This window comes from Vidua macroura, chromosome 8, assembly GCF_024509145.1.
Source record: "Vidua macroura isolate BioBank_ID:100142 chromosome 8, ASM2450914v1, whole genome shotgun sequence".
In the NCBI taxonomy this organism is placed as follows: domain Eukaryota; kingdom Metazoa; phylum Chordata; class Aves; order Passeriformes; family Viduidae; genus Vidua; species Vidua macroura.
In genome coordinates, this window is record NC_071578.1 from 19,441,039 (window position 1) to 19,462,526 (window position 21,488).

The 21,488-nt window shown below is 42.7% G+C and overlaps 2 long non-coding RNA genes across 4 annotated transcripts in view; one reads left to right on the top strand and one right to left on the bottom strand.

Moving 5' to 3' along the window:
• LOC128810501 (uncharacterized) overlaps positions 1 to 21,488 on the bottom strand; it is a 187,506-nt gene that overhangs the window by 144,137 nt on the left and 21,881 nt on the right. The gene's annotated exons all lie outside the window — the stretch shown is intronic.
• LOC128810503 (uncharacterized) lies at positions 46 to 499 on the top strand. The gene is made up of 2 exons (XR_008438055.1): positions 46 to 221; positions 377 to 499. It is a non-coding gene; the product is annotated as an uncharacterized LOC128810503 (long non-coding RNA).

A 21,488-nucleotide genomic window follows, 5' to 3' on the forward strand; every position in this document is an offset into this window, starting at 1 on the left:
TAAGCTCCCAGTGCTGGCTAGCCCAGAAAGGGGCATGAGGTCCAGGGGACATGGCTCATGAGCAGAGGCTCCAGGCCTCTCCCCATCAGAGAGGGAGCAGAGAAAGGAAAAGCTACAAAGCAACACAAGGGGTGGCAGGGAAGAAAGATGTTACAGGGCTACATGCAATGACTGCCATGGGGACAAGCACATAGTCAGGGCTCATAAGCAACCCTTACGAGGTAACGTCAGTCATTTTCCCTGGTGGGGGAGGCGAGGAAGAGAACCAGGGGAGTAGCTCAGCTGCAGCAAAGCCACACAAAGTTGGTCTGTTCGGCTGCCTTTGTGGCACTGTTGTATTTATTGAAGGCAGCAGCAGTTTGTTCTGTCCTTTCAGTTACTGTACGGGACCCGATCAGGGTGCAGATGGGACTACAAAGCAGCCCTTGTTGTCAGTAATGTGACTCACATGTCAGGCTCTTATTTGCTGTCAGTGGCTTTATTAAAGTCTACAGTTTCAGACCCTAGACCCTTGCCTATTGTATGCCCTGGCCCCAGAGATTCTCTTAGGGAGCGCTCACAATTACCAACTCTCTCACAAGAGCACACAAACACACTGAGCTGGCAGAGCAACTGTGCACTCAGGGCTGCTGCCCAGGCTAAAGCCAAGCTGGGGCACTTTTTATCTTTGAAGCTAACACATCTACAGAAATGGACAGAACAGAGAGGAGGCCGTGCCTGGCACAGGATCTCTCAATCTAATCTGGTAATATACACATTTCACTTACATACATTTATTTATATGTTCTGCACTTAGAAATATACTAATACTTGCACTCATGCTCACATATGCATTCATGGCCCCGCTCTCCCTATGTTCACATAGACATTCACATCTGTGCTTCACTCACATGTTTGTGCAATCACACTTGTGCACCAATATCAATACACAGATGGGCTGAACCTTTGCACAATGCACACCACACACAGTCACATAATCTAATCCCCCCACAGGTACTCACAGCCTCAGTGTCACACAGGCAGGTACACTTACTCTCACCACTGCATTCTCACACTCAGAGATTGTAGTATCACACACACAACTCACAGATTGTAGTCTCACCCTGGTGTATACATTCTCACAGACTCAGCATGCACTAGTGTGGCTGCACAGTCACTGCTACATGCAGATGAGAATTTCCACAAAGGCACTCACATCCCTTCACTTTGAGTAGAACAAAATTCCAATTTCAGAAAATCAGCTGAAGTTGAAGGCTTATTTCCCAGGCAAGTGTTCCTGTAAAGATTCAAGCTCTTACTTCCATATAAATGTAGAGCAACTTCTCCGACTTTACTATACACTAGTGTTGCTAAGCTTAGAATTCTGACACAAAGTTATCCTTCCTTCTGACAGAAAGTTATCCTTCAACATCATGGTTGCTCCTTACCACTAAAGGGTTCTCTTTCTCTAGAAAGCAGGATACTTGCCACCAGCCCTGCTACAGTGCACAAAGTCTGTCCCCCTGAACCAGCCAGCTATAGAAGAACTCACGAAACAGGCTATGAAGATTACTAAAAACTGTTAGAGTAAGAATGGAACAAAAAAAAAGGATATGAGCAGCCAAGAAAAGATCTTTTATAAATAGAAAACCACAACAAACTAGAAATTTGTAACTAAACCCACATAAGTTTGAGAATGAGAATGCAAATGCTATGATAACAAAGGAGGACTGGCTTGAATATCCTGTGGTGTCAGCGAGAGTCCTTGCACAGACTTCTCTATTGGATTGGACACGGCGTCTCACTGTTTCTTTTCAAGAATCACTTCAACAGCAACAAAATAATCATCACAGATACACATACTATACTCACCAAGTTGGAAAAGTCATGTAAACCCAAGCTTATTCTGATTTCTTTTCGAAAAGAGCTTATACCTATGCATAGCATTAAGAGCAAGCTAACTTCAATAAGAACCAATTCCATGATTCCCTGCATAAGCCCCTATATTATAAAATGAACATGAGATAAATATGTTTTTCTCCAGGTCACAGAACAGTCCTACTGAGTCCTCTTTGAGTGACTTACGCATAAAACCAATCTCCATTCTACCCAAGCTTCAATTTCACATAACCACGACAAAACTTGTGAGCTCTGATCTGCTATGGCAAACCTGGCCATCTGTGGGCTTTACGGACCTTGGACACCACACAAGGATGGTGATGTCGGAGCATTGGATTCTTCACACTCCAGCACAAACCACAATAGCCAGCCACTTAAGCAGCTCTGAATGATTCAGTAGGCTTCGGTACTTTTTATTGTCTGCTGTTAAAATTCTGTGTTGTTTGTGTAGTGGTGCATGCTGATACATATAGCTGTCCCAAAGAGGTGAATCTGAATGATGAGGTGATGTCAGAAATGCTTAGGTTTGAACCATAGAATCACAAATATGCAGAGTTGGAAGGGACCCACAAGGATCATCAAGTCCAACTATTAGCCCTGCACAGGACACCCCCGAGAGTCACACCATGTGCCTGAAAGCATTGTCCAAACACTTCTTGAACTCCATCTGACTGGTGCTGTCACCACTTCCCTGGGGAGCCTGTTCCAGTGTCTGACCACCCTCTGGGTAAAAAAACCTTTTCCTGATATACAGCCCGAATCTCCCCCGATTCATCTTTGTGCTGTTTCCTTGAGTCCTGTCACTGGTCACAAGAGTGCAAAGATCAATACCTGCCCTCCACTTCCCCTCATAAGGATGTTGGAGACTACAATGAGATCTCCCTCAATCTCCTCTTCTCCAGGCTGATTAAACCAAGTGGCCTCAACTGCTCCTCATTCATCTTCCCTTACAGAGCCTTCAGCATTCTCATGGCCCTCCTTTGGACACTCATTTTGTGGTGCCCAAAACTGCCCCCAGCACTCGAGGTGAGGCCACCTCAGGGCAGAGCAGAGCAGGACAATCCCCTCCCTTGCCCAGCTGGCCATGCTGTCCCTGATGCCCCCCAGGACAGGCTTGGCTCTCCTGGCTCACATTCAACTTGCCATTGCCCAGGACCCCCAGGTCCATTTTCAGAGTGCTGTTCTCCAGCCTGTCTTTCCCCAGGGTTGCACTGCCATAGGTGCAGAATCTGGCACTTGCTCTTGTTACACTTCATACGATTGGCGATTGCCCCAGTTAGCGACTATCAAGGTCTCTCTGCAGGGCCTCTCTGCCCTCGAGTGAGCTGATGGTTCCTCCCAATTTAGTGTTGGCAAACTTACTTAGTACTCCTTCAAGTCCTATGTTCAAGCTATAGATGAAGATGCTGAAGAGCACAGGGCCTGAGATGGAGCCCTGTGGAACTCCACTGGTGACAGGTCACCAGCCTAATGTCACCCCATTAACTGTAACTCTGTGCCCAACCTATCACATAAAATGATTTTTCAGCCATACGCTGGACATCTTGTCCAAAAGAATACTTAACATTTGTCCATTAACACTGCAATTGTCATTGCTGTTTCAACTCTCATCTCATAAGAGAAATCCCTTTATTGCAAAAGTCACACAGGGTATTTCAAACCAAAATACCCTGTATTTATAACTCTGGAAAGAGATATGAAGAAAACAAGTCCAGAAGAACACACATATTGATTAGTAAGGCCTCTGGATCCACACAGATTTATTTCTGCAATTTATTTTATATGTCCAGGCAATTATTTTGAAATCAAACTAAACACATTAAAAAAAAAAATCTCTTCAGGATTGGAGGCAATAAATATATACCAGGAACCTGATTTCTCAGACAAAGTCTGCTTCTTAAAGAATCCAAGTCTAAGTTTCTAAGCAATACAAATCTTGTTCCAGAAATAAAACCTGAAATAGGAAATACAGAGAAAACACAACTGTACCAAAATACAAGATGAACAATTTTTGGGTGCCTATTTTTGCTATTTAATATCATGCAGAGTGAACCACACATCATATTATTATAAAACACAAGGATACTTTAAGTCATCTAAATAAAGCGAGGCATCTATGTAGTTGACTCATATATGTGTACTTATTTGCTTTTGTTCTGACAATACAAAGTCTGGTATTTCTGTTTCTTTCTGGAATTCTGCATACTTCACAACAGCCCTACTTATCACAGGGAAAGCTGCATCGGAGCGAGTCTGGACTAGTAGGAATGGCTCTGTATGTGTGATGGCATTAAGGAAAGTGCCTGTAAATGAAAAATGTTTGCAACAGGAGACCAAGGCTGGCAAGAAGTGCAAAGTATCAATTAAAGTAATGCAGATGTACTGCAAATGCAGTGAAATTGCACTTTTTCAATTGGAGGGTTTCAAAATGCTTTACAAATTATTATTGTTCTGTGTTTCTGGCATGTGATGGTAGCTCCAGTGAACTTGATCAGCATCTCCTCAAACGTGGCATAACAATGATGCTTCCCCTACACTCTATATCCCAGAGGCTATAACCTGATCATGCTGGAAAGCCACTTAAAAACTGTAGTTTATTTAAACGTAGTAGATCCTGAGATGCTACATGTTTACTCCCTTACTGGCATGCTTTTACCCCTAGTTAAATAATTTGATTACATGCTTCTTTGGAAGAGCCTTTTAAGATCACTTCAACCCTACTCAGTTGACTTTCCAAGTAGTTTGGTTGCAATTTCAAGCTCTTGACTATGAAGATTTTATTCAATACAAAATTATAAGAGAAGCTAAAAACAGAGTGTGAAGTCTCTAGATGATCCAAGACATAGCTATAACTACACAGTCCACATAACCACTAGCTTTCATAAGCATCATGTCTCTGACCTGGTAACTTGCTGCACCTTTCTGCTATGCTACTGCACAGCTGACCTTCCCAGCATACCTGTTAGTAGTTGCCCTCCTTCCTACCTCTCCACTGCTTTTTCTTTCTTTAACACAGTAATCAGAAGGTGCTTATATTCCCTCTCAAGGACCTTCACTGGTACCTGTACTCAATATCTCTTTTTTTAGGCAAGGAAAGAGAGCCTTACATCTTACCATCTCTATGCCCACACCCACTGTTAATTGCTGGATCAAATCTGTGTCCTTGTGCCCCTCACAGTTTTTATGAAGGAATGGAGCTCCTTATAAATGCTCCATGAAACAATGCTTGTTTCATTGGTCTTCATCACAATCCCATCTGCAAAACCATTTATAATGACATTTTCAAAAAATAACTTTGTCCCATTTGTTTATTATGCTACTGCTACGTCAGACCACCTCCATACATTCCCTAAGCCATCTACAATTCTCATCCCCTGTTGCCTTTTATCTTACAGTTCCTCTCAATCTATAGAGCAAAGACTGCCTTTTCATCTCTGTTTTCAGCAGCTATTCAAGCAAAACACCAAGAGCTTAGGGAATCACCTTAGAAATAAGGATCTTACCATTGGTTTCTGATTCTGTTCTTTTACTTGGTAACCTGTGCCTTTGCTTCCCTCTCTAGTAATTGGTCTGCTTACCTCCACAAGCATTTGTCACACATGCAAAATATTACAAATTAAAGATCAGGTCCCACAGGTCTGATCCAGTTTACACTCAAGCAAAATTCCCGCCACAATCAGAGAACACCCTGGTGTGTGATTTAGCCCCAACAATTACACTCAGATTATTACTCTAGAGAATCAGGTTGTTTATTTGGATTCTTATACCTCCACTATCATCACACAGACAAACCAGACCAGCAGACTACAGATGCTGGTGTACTTCAAAGCCCCTTGGGGTAACTATCAGACCATCTCTGGTGGTCAATGAGCAAAACACTAAACGTCATCAGCCAGTTACAACCTCTACTAAAAAGCTCCCTCCATCTTCTAACTCAGGAATTAAAATTTCCAAGACTCAACACTGGCAGCTGACAAAACATCCTCAGCATGGCATTCTATCAACTGCATTAAATTGTGTTTGTGGAAGTGCAGGAACTGCAGGATATTGAAGTCACTGGAAAAATGTAACAGCATTTCCCTTAATTCAGGCACATGGCCCAATCCTGTAGATATTTCGCCTTAAGGGTTTTTATCAACTGACATGGCTTAGAACTGTGCTGGCTCTCTCTTCAACTTTCTATCTACTGGCCCTGCTTGCTAGATAAATAGCTATGCTCATATAGAAAAACCTGCACTAATAAAAACATAGACAGCCAGAAATCTGCTGCCAACAAGCAAAATATCCTATATTTCACTGCTCTGCCATAGGAGAGTCATATCTCACTGAACAAATATTCATTCCTAAACACTGTGCTAATGCATAAAAGAGTCTCCAACATATCTTGGAAAATTTATAGAAAAACAAGGCAGTCCAAGCTTCAGATTCTCTGGGCTTTGTTTTGCCTCTCTTCTTGCCTCACCATACACTTGAGACCATTTGAAGAGAAGATCGTTTCAGATTTTTCCATGTGCTTTTGTTCTTTAACTCTTCCCTCTCTACTAATAGATCAAGTAGATCAGTGCTTTGGCCTGGGTTGTTGTTTGGTTGGTTGGTTGGTTTTGGGGTTTTTTTGTTTGTTTGTTTTTTTGTTGTTGTCATTGGGGGAGTTTTGCTGCTATTGTTTTGTTGGGGTTTTTTAATTATTATTTGTTTGTTTTGGTGGTTTGGAGATTTTTTTTAGCCAAGTTGAAGCAGAAGCACTGGCTTGTCTGGTGTCAATTATAATGATTTGACCATGTCACAATCCTCTGCCTCAGACTGCTAGAGTTCTAAAGCATGGAACCATCTTCTGGTTGTTCTGCATTCATATGTTGTCTGGCATAGGAATGCCTTCATAGGTAATATGTATCCTTGGCATTCCAGCAATACAAATATATACTAGCAAGTGAGGCTTGCAGCAGTAAATGTGTGGGTTCCCTGATTTAAGTCAGCAAAATCAGAACTAAGTTATTTGTCTACAAGTCGTGCTTGGACTTAAAGCTCTCTGGGACTGTATTTTGTGACTGTCAGGCCCTTCAGCACAAGCACATCCCACAGTATAAATGAAGACTTGGAAAAAATTCAACTTGTGGATTGTCAAGAATCAAGAGGCTATCTCTATGAAATAAAGAAAGAAGATATACCCTTACATAATTTTTATAGTCTGAGGCAAGCAAAAACTTTTTCTCTAGAATGATCATGTTGCAAGGCATTTCAGAAAATTCCTTTTCTGATCTACAACAAATGGGGGATTCTTCCCTCCTTGCTCACAAAAACATTTGTGCAGTGCTACTGCAAACTCTAAAGCAAGTTCCATCTTCTAGGCCAATAGAAGCTACATTTCCTAAGAAGAGTCTCACAGTATTTACTGACAACGCAGTCATATGTTTGCATTTGCTCTCATAATTCAGATAACTGTGTACTTTGAGATCCTTCAGAATGAGAGGCATGACTGGTAATATAATTAATTATTATATGACAGCATTTTTGGAAAGATACTGACTCAAACATTGCTTGTTTTGGCTTCACTATCTGGAAAGCATGAGCAAAGAAAGCAAGTAAAACTTTTCTTAAAAAGCAAGTGTCACTATTCTATCACTTTCAAAACTCAAGCTGCTGGCTGTGTAGAGCTTTTCTAGGTGTCATTATAATAAATTAAAAAGTATGAACAGGATTGCCTGGTATCTAAAAGAAAAGAAGACTATTACACTGCCAGGAGTGGAAAAGAACACATACTGCTTACCTGTACCTGCCTCAGCTCCTGACTGGGGCCCTACACACTTCAGTCTCTCACTTGAACATGGCAGTTAGGGACAGCAGGGTAACACAGCTTCTCTGGAACACAACCTCAGCTCACCTCAGCCTCTGTATGCAGCTGACATTTATATACTTTGGGTAACATTAAGAAGGTTGATTCTAGCTTCATTAGCTATGTGCATAGTAAATAGGATAAAGACCGATCTTGAACACTTTAAAAGTAACATCAAAAATCACTGGGAAATAATTAAAAATTTTGTTTTCATGATTCAGGTTTTCTAGTTGGAGTTAAAGATGAAAATAAAGTTCTCTTCCAGTCCCAAACATAATTCCACTAAGAAACACGTTTCACATCAACAAACGCTAATAGAAAATGTTCCCCACTGCTCACATGAAACTGTTATGCAGATGAAACATGTTTCCTGCCAGTATCAATGAGTTACCTGCAGTTAAAACAGCAGCTAATCAGCTTTATTCACCATTAACGTGAAATTAACACGATGCTAAGTCCACAAAATGTTGGCTCAAAGCAGCCATGGTGGTAAGTTGGCCACACCAAGTGAGAGGTCCTTACCATGTTCCCTAAGCTCTGTATAAGTGCAAGTCTTTAACACTGCTTTGTTACACTAAGACATCATTCTTGGAAGATGCTTATTCACAGTATCAGGTAGGAAAATAATTATCTGTAGTTTTCACTTGCTCTCCAACTTAAAATGCATATTACTTTATTTTACCTTCAAGTAACACCAGCTGCTCACAGGGTTGCCCTACCCAGTACATGCTGGTGACCAAGAGCCTCTCTCACTCAATCCTGACTGCCTACTTGAAAACAAAGTGAAAGTCACTCCACTCCCCAACAGTTAACAAATAAATTAATGTCCAGTTCAGTTTCGTAATTCAGCACTGTGATCCAAAATTAATGTACATCAGGTGGCATTTCTCCAAGAAAGATGATATTTAATCTCATATATTCACCTAAAAGGCATCCTCTGTAAAATCTAACTCCAGTACCTTACTATGGCCATTCATGTCACAAATGTAAATAGCAGCACTGGACCAGGTCAGGATCTAAAAAGTCAATACCACGATATCCAATACTGAATTAAAAATAGGGAGACTTGCAGCTGTTCCTCCAAGCACCATGACTCCCCTCAAGTTCTCCAGCTGTTATTCCCTTGTGCTAGTTCACCCTCTGGCCAGAACAAAGCATATAGAAGAGAGGCACAGGATATAGCAAACACCACTTACTGTTTATAGACCATTCTTGATTTTTACTCAGCAGTGCTCTATGCACATTTTGTTATGAAAGCACAAGCAGCATTCAATACTTTCTGTTGCAAAGAGGTGTACGTACCAGACCAGAACTATCAGCTAGCATAAATCAGCCTCAGCTCCCCCTAAATACATAGAAATTGAATTATTTATTCACCAGTCAAGGTGTGAAATCACTTATTTTTGGAAAACAGAATTTTCAGTTCTCTATAGCCAAATCACTGAATACACAGATTATCCCTATCAGAGCACTCTAGTGTCAGTGGACTCAAATGTCTTATTCCTGATTTTGAAGAAAGAAAAAAAAGTTTGGTCTGTGGTAAAGACTGGTGATTTATTGTTAGGAACAAAATTAAAGAGATATAGACAGATAACTGGATATTTGCTGAATTCTGCAAAGTCAAATAAGGATAGAACAAGTAGATTCAAGTGTGGTGACGATGAGAGTAGAGTGTATAATGCTGGTAGGTTGAGATTTGAGTTATGCTTAGGGACAGCAGGATCTGTAAAAAGCAAATTTGCTACTGACCACTGTCAGACCTGTAGAGAAAAGCCAAGGTCTGATACCACTAGAGGAAAATGCCAAATTCTGGGTTTCTAAGCTGTCATCAAAAATAGCATTAGAGTTGGGGATAGAGTCTGGAACAAGAAAGATTAGAGGGGCAAATTAATTGTCAAAATCTTTAAGACTCACAAAACTGGACAAAAGTTAATGTTGTTATACTCAAATATTAATTCTTTATTTTTCACTGATAGCAAGTATTTGGGCAGAGGTCAAATCAGGGTTAGGATTACAATTAGGCTCTAGCTTAGCATTCCAGAAATGAGGCTCTGCTAAATAATTTTTGTTGCTCAATTCTGCCAAACCTGCTCAGGGATAAGTAGATTAAAATGTATCATTTTTAATTGTCAGACAGAATGGGGTTACTGAGCCATGATCAACGCTGGAACCGGAATGGCATCATTGCTTGAGGTAAGATAAGTGGTAAAATCAGTATCAGCATATTTAAACATCTTCTGATTAACTTTTGGACATAGCTGGATTTCTAGACCATCACTCGTGCCAGGAATAAAGTGAGGACTAAAACTAAGATTTAGTGCAGATTTACTGATGAATTCTGTCCACCCTGCAAAAGGATTGCAGCCTGCCTCAGTGGATTTGAATTTTTCATAGTTCATGTTCACAGATCAACAGGTTCTTTAGCCATAAATGATACTGCAAGTAGTTCACATTCAGGGCTTGGGCCAGGAGGCTCCGCAGCATCATATCTCCATTGCAGAACTCTCCCAGGTCCTCAGTGGTAAGATAAGAGGCTGATAGCCCCAAACACGTTTAATTTCTCAGCAGCACCGAGTCCTTGCGTTGCAATGATCAGTAAGGTCAGGGCTTGGCTTTGTTGCAGGATTCACAATGGGAGGATTTGGTGCTTATTTGTCTGCTCATTGAAGAAAAGTTAGGAGTAGCTGTGAGAATGTTATGCTGAGCTACAAGGGAGCCATGGATACCTTAGCTCTGGACAGCACTAGGGTTAGAGACAGCATTAGGGTTCGGATCTGGAGTTGAAGGCCATGCAGAGACAAGTTTATTGCAACACTTTCCTAGATTTATAGATAAAAAAGAAGAGCCAGTATGAGTAAATTCATACACCTCATCCCTAAATTTCAGATGCAACTGAATTCCCACGCTATCATAAAATCATTTAGGTTGGAAAAGACCTTTAAAATCAGCAAGTCCTTCCTACTGCATGAGTGTTTGGGAAAGATCAATAGAGGACTTTGGACAGACAGCTGTGCAAAACAAGCCTTGTGACAGGAGCATCAGTGGTCTACTGCTTCAGTATGTTTAATATAAGAAAGTGAGAGTTTATGTCATAAGATTTGACTATTTAAGCTTGATTTCCAAGCTATGAGTGCTATGAAAACCACTACAGTACGTTTCATGTGGATTACTGTTTGGGATAATGCACTGCTCAGCAGTGCACATGAAAATATTAACTTCTGCCCTGTCTGTTTTAACAATTTGACACTGAAAGACAGAAATCTGCCTTAAAAGCATAAACAAAACAAAAACCTGCCTTTTCCTGGTCCCCCTGCTAATAATTTTGTTGTATGTACTAAAATTTCTGCCATATTCTTTGGAGATTCATTTCTGTTTACCCATTTCACCTCCACCTTCATAATCACTTCACAAAGCCGCTGTTCTTTACAACACAAGCATACGTTTGTGCCTCTGTATTCTCTTCTTCAGTGTACAGGTGTTGCATTTGACACTTTGTGAAGGTCTTGTGAAGGTTTCACGGACTTCACTCCGATGAGGACTAAGGGACAGATCTATGCAGGGATCTGGTTCACCGCCAGTGTAGACCTTGTGTCGTTGAAACGTAGAACTCATTTTCATCTTGCATCCTAAGCTTTGTTGATTTTCAGGTTAGGCTTTTCTTCCTGAGCAACTTGGAAGTGATGCAGTATGTTATGGGATCGCAAGTTAGCGCGGGTTTAGGGTTTGGGCCGAGCACAGGCGCTCCTCCGGCTGAGCTGCGCTAAGAACACCGTACCTGGCTGTGAGTGGGAAACCCCGGATGGGCAGTGGGCTGCCTGCCTCCGAGCGGGCAGCGTGCCCAACGGCGGCACTCCGCGGCTGCATCCATCCGTCCTTCCTTCCTTCCTTCCGTCCGTCCGTCCCTGCAGCCGGGATATCCCAGGCCGCTGCCGGGATCCCGCCGCGCCGCCGCCTCAAAGCGCGGCCTGCGGCGCCCCCTGGTGCCCGCGCGCGGCGCTGCCCGGCCGCGGCCCCGCCCGCCGAGCCGGGGGCGACGCTGGCCCGGCAGGAGCCCGGCTCGGAGCGGGCCGCGGGGCCCCCGGTGCCTGCACCTCCGCCCCCTCCCTGCTAAAATAGCAGGTTTGTATGCAAACCCCAGCTGGCCCCATTTCACCAGATGCACCTTCATTTCTATTCCTTTTCATTCTCCACAGAACATGTTATAATCTTTGATCATCATTTGTTTAAATTGTATAAGTAATCTGCCCGGTTTTAATAGGATTTTTCTATGAATCGGCAACAAACCATGAAATGTGATATTTTCACCATGACCGACCCAGGAAATTAGTCAACTTTGTCCTTGATTTACATGGGACCTGGCCAACTCCTCACGCATCGCAGCGGCAGCCGCTCGCTGCCTGCTCCCCCTACATTTCATATTGCAATTCTTTTCTCTCTTTCCTTCCTCTTTATAAGCAGGGTTATATATACACCAGAGATTGCCATCCATAAGTAGGGCCTGAATTTAGCAATGCCTCCATAGCTGCCTAAGTAGTCCAGGTTAACAAGCAAGACCCTACAAAATAGAGACTGGAAAAAAGCACCAGAGACTTATTATTATTAAATGCAATCCATGTGGGAGATCTTGTTTTCAGCTTCTCAGTCTGATTCTTTAGAGAGCAATAACAACATTTCTTCAAGTTTTCTATAGTAGAAATAAGAACAAGCTTCCTTAAAAGAAAACAGATTCTCAGTTACAGTAATTCAGCCTATGAGCTGGGGCTTACAGGAAAAAATAATTGCTGTAGTACTCAAAATAAAATAGGCAGACTTGGAAGCGTTGAGATATTCAAGGGGAAAATACACAAATAGCTGTTTGAGCCAATCTTTCCATCCATGCATTTCACTTTATTTTAAATAATGCGCAATTTCTATCCTAGCCTATATGAAAATCACTTTGATTTCATTTAACTTCAGGTTTTTGACTTGTTTTTTCATCCCATTGTTTGACAGTGTGTACACATGCAAGCTTTTGACAGAAAGTGAAGTTGCAAGGTAGTAATTTGTTACTAATGTACCAAAATGCAAAAACACCCAGCATGATTCTTGCATGGGTAACAAGTTCCTCAGCTTGGGCACACAAGTTCCATCCTCCCCATGAAGACAGATTTTCAGTTCCTGTTCAGTTCTGCTCTGCTGGAGACTATGGCTGTATAGAGAAAGGTGATGCTCCAAATGCTCAAGCCTCATGAGCTACTTTCCAGAGATTGTGAAGACACTGGAAGACAGAGTGGACAAACATAGCACAGCCTGCAAGAGCCTGCTGCTAGCTATTTAAATAGGTGAGAGAAAGAAGAAAGCAGTCCTTCATCTGCATCCCCACGTACCCACAGGACAGACAGCACAGCTCTATGGAGAAAACGTGGGGACACACTGCTCCTTAGGTTCAGGGGTGCTCAATCTCTGCAATCCCACCCCAACAGGCATCCAGCGTGAACAGGCAAGTGCTAAGAATGTCAGCAGCTGCAACAGGTAAATGTTACCACCTTGCAGAACATACCCCAGTTCAATTCAGTTTTATCCTGTCTCCCCATACAGGCACAGTCTTTGAATGCACACAGCATTTGTTCTGGATTCCCCAGTGCGGTGTCTCTAAGCCATTATGGCAGCTATATCTGTGGCCTGGTAAGTGGCTCATGCAGCACTGAGGGAGTCAAGTTTCTGGGCCACACTTCATTCCTAAGCCACCTTCTGATATCAAATCATCCATTTTCCCCCACTGTCTATTCCAGGTTAAAATCTCTTGCAGACAGAAGCAGTCTCTTATTGCATGCACGTTTGTTACACAGCAGAGTAAGGACTGGCCATCAGCTGGCTCTTGCAATGCTTCTCTTGTCTCTGAGCTTTTCTGGCATCACCCAAAGAAGCCACCATATTCCTCATCATCACGCTAAACCAGGAGAGCTGCTGCCCCTTCCTTCCCTTGCTTAGCCTCAGCTCTTCAGGGCGGCTAGATTTTCTGTCCTGGAGGCATTTACACCCAACTTTCCAATCCAGGCCTCCCTGCCCCCACATCCCATGCACTCCCCAGTATGTCGCCCCTCTCAACTCCCCAGCCTGTGAGCAGCCCCTAAGGTTAGGTTTTATATTTCTTACCCACTGGCCCCTCCACTCCCACCAAGTCAAACTTCAACCAAACAAAAAAGAAAACAGAGGGAGAGAAAGGAAGAAAGAAAGGCCCCAAGAGGCTCCCGGTCGTTCCAATCAGGTCACTGTTTCCATACCAATTAGGACAGATGCAAAGCACATTATTAAAAATAGGTCTGCAGACCCATCTATGTTGATTATTGTCCTCCATTTCCGTCCCCAGCCAACTCCGTTAATTAATAAAGAAACTGCCAGAGAAGGAGGGGGGGAACGGGTGGCAGGGATTCCCCTGACTGGAGCCTCCTGTTCAGAGAGTTCAAGAGAGAAATTGGACACTTGAGCCTCTCTGCCATTTTCCATTGTGTGTGTTTTTCCTAATGAACTGTTTAGTGATGCAGGGCTGGAAGTCAGCTTTACCCCACCCCCACTAACTACCATCCATCATTAAGTGACCCAGTAAGAGGTATTTAGTACTTAACCCTCTCTAGAAGAAGTCAGATTGTTGTGTGGCTGGTTTTTCCATCTCCAACCATCCCTTCACTTCACATCACTTTGTCTGCCTCTGAAAACAGCTCTGCATTTTTTTGGAGAGGATTGCTCTTCCTTAGAGGAGCCCTAGAAAGAGACAGCAGCAGTCACCCCATAGCCAGCCTTTGTACAGAAGAGGAAGCACTCATGTAGTGGAAAACCAGGGATGAGATCCTGGCTTTGTTGACATTGTCGAGGCCAGGATTTCACTCCCACAACTGTAAAACCATCTGCCTCTGAGAAGGCAAAGAATTTGATGGAGAGATGGCCCTGTAATCTGTGCAAGGGATATTGCTGATCAATATAAACATTGGTGATTTGCAAGAGGAGAAAGAATGCAGTCAGTAAAAGTCAAGGAGGGCTGTGAGAAACATAAGTGATAGATAATACTTGCAACAGAGCGCACGCTTGTCTCCTTCCAATTCTGCTAGCCCTGCAGGACTCTTCTCCAGCCAAAACTAATTTATCTTCATAACCCTTCCTCAAAAAGCAGGACAATGTTATTAGTGCCATTTTGACAGTGGGGAAACTGAGTCAAGGACAAACTAACCTGACCAAATCATTAAATGAGTCAGACAGAGCTAAAAATGGAACTGTGCAGTCCAAGGTTTCTCAGCTAGTGCACCTTTGCTTTAAAGCAGAAGTTAGGGGGAGGCAGAGAGGTTAAATGAACCATTATCATAATTAGACTTGATGAAAGCAAATCTGGGGTTTGGCCCAAGATGGCAGATCACGTTTACCTTAAATGAATGTATGTCAGTGCACCTCCTAAAGTTTCTCTATTAAAATGCCCTCGTGAGCTCTGAACCTGTGAGGTAGAAGTCCCAGATATAATTTAGAGTGCAAAAGGCCCTGCATGATCTTGGTCACATCACTTATCTCTAATGACCTCTAAAGGCACTCTCCATCTCTAAAACAAGGGCTGTCACACCCATTTGTACTGTAAGATATTTTTTACAGGGTCTTTCTTACTAACACACTTTTACAACACTGGTGATATTGGGAACTGCTGATACTTCTGGAAAAAGAGCAGCCACAAATTGCAGCCATGTCTGCACCTCTGAGCTGACAGGCAAAATGCATTCACAAGCACAAGCAGGAAGGAGAACTGTAAAGCATAAGCAAAACACCCACCTGCAGATGCCAGCAAGGCTGTTTCATCTGCAGACTGACTGCAATTTCCAATTAAATGCCAAGTTACTTTCACACAGTCTGTTCTTTCGTTAGACTGAAGGGTTTTGTTTTCTTTTTCCTGAGTCGCTCTTTACTAGAGACTTTCCACATCACATGTTTTATTTTTCACAAGGGCTCTAATGCACCGCATAATAAAAACTCATGTCACAAGTCCAGAAAACCCACTGCAGGCTTCAAAAATACACATAGGAAAAAAAAAAAAAAAAAAAAAAAAAAAAAGGCTTGGATAGAAAGGATGTTTAGATTTTTTTCAGCCTAATCATTTTTATGACTTCCCCCACCCTGCAGATTGAATTGCTGGGAACATCAAATGATTGATCCATCACTGAGGTGTGATAACATGCTTTCCTACACAGCAGAACTGAACTTCTACTGTAGTATCAGGTAGATACTATCATGGAAGAAAGACCACAAACATAGAACCATTTAGTTTGATATCCCTGCTTCTGTAAGGATCACTAATAACTCAAGATGCCAATAATCAACAGCCAGCATAGATACATTTCAAGTTCACCAGAGAAAAAACATTATGGGAAATAAGATAGTCCTAAAAATACAGAGCATCACCAAGATGCCTATAGAGGCAAAAGAGGTCTGGGAACTGACTGCTGCAATGGACTGTATACTGAGTGAAATCCCCCTATGTATGGTGAGACACTTCTGTACACAGAGATAAGAAATGAAACAAAAGCTACAGGAGGTGGGTATGTGGCAAGAAGTGGTCTTTGCTTCCTACTGTACTAGAAACACTCTTTTCAAAATTTTGGTTTCTGCAGAGTACAAAATACACATGAGGCTGGGTACTACATCTTCAATAAGTACATTGTAAATGTGCCAGCTTGTGACTCAACCAGAGATACCTAAATTATAAATAGGACCTATATTTTTCACAGATCCAGTACAAAAAGTAAAAAAAAAACTAACATGGAGAGGCCACAGAAACATGGACTCAGAAACAGAAGCTCTGTCCCACCTGAAACATGCCAGCATTCAGCAAGTATCTTTCTCTCCTCCAAGCCTTTGAACGTGGACACTGGGAACAACGTACCTGACCTCCTCCCATCATCATGGCTTGTTTTATCATGCCAGTGAAGAGAATATCCTTTCTCTCTCTCTCTCCTTCCTGTGAGCAGAGCCCTTGTACTGTGATTACAAGGGACACACACATTGACTTTTTGTTGGCTGTCTACAAGGAGCAGGACTGTCAGAACCTTTACTTCCTTGGGAAAGCTTTGTCTTGCATGCCATTTTTCCTGAAGCTGAGGCTCAGAGTAACCAAAATATGACCTCAAATGAGTCAATGGGACACCCCATCAGCTGGGGAAATGGCATCATCCTGTCTCACATTTATCTTGTGGAGCCAATTTCAGAGGCACTTCATTTCTGAAGCACTTTTAGGTCCTAGTACAATTTACGTAGGGCACACTCTGCTCTCCAGCTAAGCAAACATTGTTTTGTTTTCTTTAGCCCTTGAGAGCTCTTGCCTCCAGCATCCCCCCCAAAGGGAAAGCAGTAGAGCCTCTTGTGTCGGATGAATGCTCACATGAGAGGCTGGTAAAGCAAGTGGTCCCTCTTGGCTCATACAGAGAGGAAACACAACCCATGACACAGGATAAGCTCCTCATGTAGTGCTGTACCCTGACCTGACCACTGCCTGTTTGCTCCCCTCCTCCTTTACCAATTGGTGAGCAAGTCCCTGACCCAATTGGAACAAACTCTCCAGCAGGTACTTCCCTAACTTCCTGAGAGGCATGTTGGTGGCTCCTTGCTGGAGAGCCCTTAGATCAGGCTGAGAGCATCCAAGTGAGTCTAAAGCATACAGGAGGGCCCTTCAACCACAGAGAGCCCAGTCATCCTCCAGCTGCTAAATAAATATAAGCTGCAGTGACAGAAAATCAGCACTCCACAAAATTGTTTGTGGGATTTGCCAGAAAAAGTTAATATCAGCAAGAGCAATGTAGTGCTGACTGGGAAGGAGACTTGAAAAAGGACAAGGGAATGCTGGGAGTGAACAATGGCATAACCAAGAGGCAAAACTGGCATGAGCAGAGATTTGATAATATGGAATTTGCCTCTTCTGTGTCAGCAATTTGTACACCAGCCACCAAGAAATACTGATGATAGGAAACGGTGATAGAGCATAAAAACAAATAAAATAATTAAAGCCAACACAAATACAGACGATTCAGACTTCAACTAAAATAGAACTGATTCGTGCTGCATTCCAGAGCAAGAAAACCCAAGAGTAAAATCAAGCTGGAGAACTAAGTCAGCATCTAAACCAGTGACTAGCACCACAACTATACAAAAATAAACAGCTTCAGGTCCAACTCGAAGAGCATGTGTTCAGTGAGCCATAGGTAGAGCTGAACACACCTTCATTCCAAAGATGCTCCTTGCTCAGCACATGGAAGAGATGAGACAGAGTCCATGATATGCTATATGGCATGTAAATAGCTATACATCAGAGATTCCTCCTCTTCTGCAAGTTTGCCTTCCCTTCAGCCAAGCAACTTCTTCAGCCTTTGTGAAGTGCTAGCCTACTGCTTTCTCATGAGAATATTTGATCATTTATAAGTGGAAGACCACCACCAGAAGTAATTTAAGAAGCTACTCCATGGAAATATTCAAAGGCTGAGCATTTATGGCCAATATCCAGTTTTGAGTCCTGTATCCATACAGCAAGAGCACACCTCAGTAAGAATGCACGCACAACTATGAACCAATGTAAAGAGAGGTGTCTGTCTCCAGGCAAGAGAGAAGTGCCTACCTGCCAGACTAGATGTCCCACCCTGCTCTTCAGAACTCCTCACCCACTAGCTTACACAGCTCCCCACTCCCATGTACTTACATCTACAGGTGCCCATATTTAACACAGATACTTCAATTTCACTGCAAACAAGCTGCCCAGAAACCAAGTGAGCAAGGTCTAAACTCTTTCATGAATTCCACTCCAAAACTTGGTGTTTTGTTTCTCCACCTTCAAAATGCAACTAGCAGCAAAGAAATGTGGTGAAGTCTTCAGGTACTGTTATAATGCAACAAAACTGAGTAATAGAGCTACCAAGTGTAAGGAAGGGAAAAATCAAAATCTCCATGGAAGCAGTTAGAGAAAAAAATATTCCCTGATTATTCAACCACACCACAGACTTTGCAGTTTACAGTCAAATCCCAGTTACATTCTCTCCAGCATTGCCTCCACCATATACAAAGAACCACATAGTTCTCCACACTACTGTAGTGAAATTTCAATGACAAAATAGGTGGTAATCCAGAAGCTTTAGTGAATGAAACATTATGTCATTGACTCATTACTCATTTTAGTACTCCAGTCCATAGAAATCTCAAAAGGCAGCTGCTTTCCCAACATATTCATGTTTTCACAGAATCCAATGCTCTTAATAGAGAAACTGGTTGAGAAATCTGTGCCCCCAGCACATGCTGTCCTGTGTGCCAAGAATATTTATCCCTAATTTCTTTTTATATTTTGAAAAATCCAATCCCTTTCTCTTTGTAATACATACAAGAAACACACGAACAAAATTGACCTTGTAGTTAGGTCCTGGATAGGATTTGACTTCAGAGCCCTGATTCAGACACCCTGTGTAATAGCAGGCAGATGATCAAGTTTCAAAGCTCCTCAGAGTTAACAGAGATCCTACTATTGTTTCAGTGGTCTTTGAATAAGACTCTTAAGTGTTTTTTTCCACTCAATCTGCACTGTGTATTTACACTGTAAGCTCCCCAAGGCAGAGATTGTTTCTCATTTAATGGTGCCTTTTGTCACAACTAAGATTTAAGTGACACTCTAACGATTATGCCCCGGTCCTGCTCCAGCATACTGACTTAGGGATTGGAAGGGACCAAAAGGGAACCTTCATATTCAGTGTATTTCCTGCCTTGAAGTGTAGAGCCTTTTGGTTCTTCTTTTTTTTTTTTTTTTTTTGGTAATAGATTAAACAGATAGACCAGAGAAGTAAGTTTCAAAGAGAGAGAGAAAAGTCCAGTGCTCTAAGATCCAATTCCTGTGCTCTGAGCATTAGATCCATAACCTCCAAAAAAATCTAGGCTTGGCATTGCTGCTCAGAAACTTCAAGAAAGACCTTGAATTCTCTTATCTCAAAACTTGCAAAACACAAGAATACAGTGGCCCTCAATTACTGTTGATTACAACGCTGATTTGCTACTCAAACCATACTCCAACCCTTGGAGGAAAACAGATTTTGACCTGTAGCTGCATCTTTCCTATTTACTAGTGCCAAAAGCATGTGCAGCATCCAAGGAGAATTAGCTCCAGCACACATCAACACCAAGTTTATTTACAGTAAACAAGAGTGTTTCTTCCTGTCTCAGCGTTACGCCTTTTCCTTCAGACTTTTCCCTTTCTTTTTGTTGTTCTTCCCCCAAAGGTCCCCACAGGCACAGCTCCTAAGGTACTGCCAGGAGACAAGAGGAACAGCAAAGCCCCAGAATGGCTCCTAGGCTTCATGCCACCAGCATCTGCCCCTGTGGCCCTAGCAAAGTTGGTGACATAAAAGCTGGAACATCCCCTAAATCTTCACTAATTATCCCTACAGACTTCAATGTCTTCCAGAACCATGTGAAGGATCTTCCTAATTACTAGCCAGACAATGGAGAGTGGAGTCAGGTCCCTGGGATCCTCAAGCCTGCCAGCCCCAGCCATGCATGTTCCTGTTTGGCCTCTGGGGCTGACTGCTCCACATGGAGACCTCCACCCCAGAGTTCCTCTCTTCCATTTCCACCCACCTCCCTCCCTGCCCCCATCACCACAACCCCCAGCATGTGGATTTTATGAATGAAACTTTCTGACAGTTATGAGATTGGCAGAAGTCTATTCAGCAAGCTGGGGAATGTGTGAACATCAGGCTTCATTAGAGACTTCTCCCAGTCAGCTGATAGCTCATTAACTTAAAGTGGCCTCTTGTTTTAAAACCTCAGAGACCGGGAGGTGGGGTGTAGAGAAGGGGGGATGGTTCTCATTGTTCCTCTTGCCTCTCTCCCCCTCTGCCCCCTGTGAGATTAGGCGCCCTTGGAGGGGAGAGAGAGAGAGGCTAAAACAACTTTAATTAGTTATTTTCAAAGATTTTCTCCCCCTTTCTTCCTTTTTTTGTGTATGTGTGGAGCAGGGGGGGTCTCTCAGCTGGGTTTTTCTGCATGGAGGAGCTCACGTCATTATGCTTAAATCCAGCTCCTCCATCCTTTGTTTCCTGGCCAACAATAGAAGAGGGCTTGTAAAAAGCTCCTTCCAAAACTCCTGGAGACTGTCTGAAAAGGAAGATGGGGTGAAGACTCCTCTCTTTCCTCCCTCGGTCACAAAAGTGACAGTCTGGTGCCTGTGCCAACAGCGTTCCTGTGTTAGTACTGGGGGTAAGTAGGGCAAACAGAGTGCTGATTCCTAAACTGCTGCTCTGTCAGATGAAAAGTGGAGCCCAGACTCACTTCACAAAGTGTCTGGTAACTGTTCTCTGTGTGGCTTTAAGGTCAGGCTGGAGTTCTGGACATCGAGGTCAGTCTTAGGACTTCATCCAAGTCCTAATCCTTTTCTTTCTTCTAAAGACATCATAAAATAAGTGTAGCAATAGGGCAAAGTCCCCTTTAATGACTTCACTTCAGAAGAACCTGAAATAAACCACTAAATTGCTGTTATTGTCACCCATAGGGAAACTGATTGAGAGCAGCACATTCATTTCTTACAGGCAACCAAACTACAAACCACAATGGCTTTCAGCAACTCGTGCTAGATGGAGTTTGCCAGAATAGAGAAGGTGACATCCCCTCAGTTGTGGCATAAGGAGCAATAACAAGAACAAAACAAACAAAAAGGGTGACCCAAACATAAAAAAAAAAAAATCCCTAATAACTACAACAAAGAAAAGCACCTTTGTTCCTTGCTGTCACCAAAGCCCAGAGC